This window comes from Antrostomus carolinensis, unplaced genomic scaffold, assembly GCF_000700745.2.
Source record: "Antrostomus carolinensis isolate BGI_N321 unplaced genomic scaffold, ASM70074v2 scaffold1733, whole genome shotgun sequence".
In the NCBI taxonomy this organism is placed as follows: Eukaryota; Metazoa; Chordata; class Aves; order Caprimulgiformes; family Caprimulgidae; genus Antrostomus; species Antrostomus carolinensis.
The window spans coordinates 1-3,185 of NW_010302890.1; positions in this window are offsets into that span (position 1 = coordinate 1).

The following is a 3,185-nucleotide window of genomic DNA, read 5'->3' on the forward strand; positions in this document are numbered from 1 at the left end:
TTTTTTTTTTTTTTTTTTCCCCCCCATAATTGGGCTGCACATAATTCATAAGGCCAGCAAATCATATGCATGTGTTTTATCTGAGAATTAGGTAATCATGCAATTAGAAACTAATAGTGTATGCAGGTGGGGCAGCCGAAGTTAACCATGAACATACAGAATGTTTGCACCGATTCTGATTTTTAATGCTCCGTTACTCTTACATTAACATACAGTTGATAACTGGCTGGACAGAAATAACAAAGTTTATATTTCAGAAACAAAACAAGAGCCCAGGCAAAAGTAGCCCTGGCCTCCTGGATCCCTCTGGATCATTTTGAAACTTCTTTTATGTGGAAAACTCCCTTTCTTACCAAACAGAAACATATAAATATTTCATCTCAACATTTCTTTCAGGAAGAAAGAGCTATTTCAACAATGCCATTTTTGTGCTATCGACATGACTTCCTCAGAGCCCTAAATAAAATGCATTTCTGTTGCTGTTTATTATTTGGGAAACACACTTCATCCAGAAAAGCCAACAGCCACAGTGCATCCATGGACTGCAACAGCAGAAGCAAAAAAACCCCTCTCCATAAATAAGGGCTTAAACAAGAACAGAGAGTTTTCTCAAAAACGGAAATTCTTCTCAGGTGACAGCACTGCTATACCATATTCTAACAAAATTTTTCTGGATCAAACACCATGTTAGCTCAATATTTTGTCCTACAGACAGATGCAAAGGAATCTAAAAGTTTTCTTTGAAATGTCTTTATTGTTTTTAATTGCTTTTTGGTAATACAGCAGACTCAATGGGTTTCTTTTTTTAAAATTTCATTTTGGTTATTATTATATTAGTGTACAGTATTTTATTCTAATTAACATATGTTCCTTATTATATAACTACAATTAACATATAATATGCCTTAAAATTCCTCTTAAATATCCAGTGTATCATTTGCCATCCATGAACGCCTTCTTTTTGTCGGCTTCACTATGAATTCCTTCCACAGCTATTTGACACTTCAGAAGAAGGGGACCCTACTCTTGAGCAGAAATTTGTAACATCAGTAATTAATAAAGGATGCCTATGCCAGCACCAAAAAAAGGCAAGTGCTTTAAAGTGTAAGCTGATGGGCTTTTCACATCCAGGAAAACCTCCCTGACATTTTTTTCATAAAACAGTTTCCTGATGTGTCTCAAGTCGACACTTAGGTTGCCCAAGGAAGCTGTGGATGCCCCCTCCCTGGAAGTGTTCAAGGCCAGGCTGGATGAGGCTTTGAGCAACCTGATCTAGTGGAAGGTGTCCCTGCTGATGGCAGGGGGGTTGGAACTAGATGATCTTTAAGGTCCCTTCCAATCCTAACCATTCTATGATCTATGATACACTGTGATGCAGGCTGGCAGCGCAGAATAGCAACGGAATCCATTAAATCTCTGTCAGGAGCCAGTTATCAGAAACGTTACATAGTAATTATGGCAAGGATTTGCTGTGAAATAAATTCTGATTTTTCAAATGAGGTTCTGAAAAATCACCCACTAACATTTCTGCAGAAACACTTTACAGTTTGTCCAAATTGTAGGGGACAGCTCATCTTTCCCCACAAAAGCTTACAGAGCTTGTACTTCACTGAGTTACCACTTGTTCTAATGACTGTTTGAGGGAATGGTTTGGCATCAGTAAGAGATTAGTTTGCATATTAATATAATTCAAAACTTCACTCAATTTACAAACAGTAAGGAAAAGCTTAATTTGAACTCTCAACAATTCCACTTCCCCCCTGTCTCAAGTTCATAACACCGATTTCATGGAGTTTTTGGAAGGTTGCTTCAGAGCACAAAAAAAGAGATTATGCCGATGAGAGAAACACGTTTTCAACTCACATCAAGGCTTCACTAATGAGCCCCGCACGTCCCACATCCGGAGGTGTAATGTACAGGGCTGCCTGCGTTCCTGTGACAAGAGCTCTCTGCTTGAGCAACACTGCAGAGCCTCTGCTCAAACACGTCCTTGGAGCAGGCAAGAGACCATGATGGGGCCAGGGAGGGCTGCCAACAGCAGGGACACAGCTGAATGGCAACATCTGGCCATCTGAGATGTCTGATGACCAGTTCTCTGTTTGAAAGAAGAGAGACTAAAGAATAAAAATGAATACAAAGCACAGGACATCAAAATCTTAATAAAAGCAGCCACTGACCCTGCTACAGACTTGTCTGAGTGAGAGTGGACTGCACGACGTGCTCATGAAATCAGCTCTTTCAGCATAAGGCCGCACCTGATAATAAACTGATTTCTCAAGGCAGCAAGGTTTCCAAAAGCGGGCATGAGGATCATTTTTTGTCAACCATGAATATTTAGCTAGTCAGGCAATGCTCACCCTGTCATTGCTTTAGTTGCCTAAAACCCCCTGAACATTCCTAATACTGCCATTCCAATTAAGAAATCTGCATTTGCTGAATTGCTAGAGAGATCATAATTAAACTCCCAGTTGCAGAGAAGCTTGCCAAGAAGGGGAAGGAGACAATTCAGAAGATAGGAACCTAGTGGGATGTTGTTCACTGAGGCAAAAAAGCATGAGGCACTAACAGAAGTCTATTCAATGGGAGGAAAAATAACTGGTCCTTGTTAAAACCCTTCTCTCACCTGAAAACAAAAAGGCTCAGAAACTCAGAACTGAGTAAAGAAAAAACAAACACGACACAAAACTAGTCCCTCTTCCTCCTGAAGGCAGATTTTTCAGATGGCAAAATACATTTTCTATTAAAAAAAAAAGGGCAGCATCTAAATATGTTGTATGCAAGCTTTCATTTGTGACACCGAAAATTCTCTGTGACTTCTCAGCACACGGAGGCTGTGCTGCTCATGCACAAGTGCAATAAAATACCAAGTTTTTCACCATTCTTTGCTGTGGTTTGTCAGGTCGCTGCTCTGTTAACATGAGCCAACCCAGACACCGTCTGTCACAGTAGCCTTTTTTCAAATTACATGGTATTTAGTAGGCAAAAAGTGTCACACTTGCAAACAAGTTGCCAGTGTCTCGTATAAAATTATGTTCATATTTAGATACTTTCAGTAACTCCTCAAAAAGGATCCCAAACATTACTAGAGAGAAAAAGGATGAAAGTACAAGTCTAATTTTAAATAAGTAACACAAGTCTCCCTTCAGCTGCTCTGCACACACACAGAAAAGCTAAAGAACTCTAAG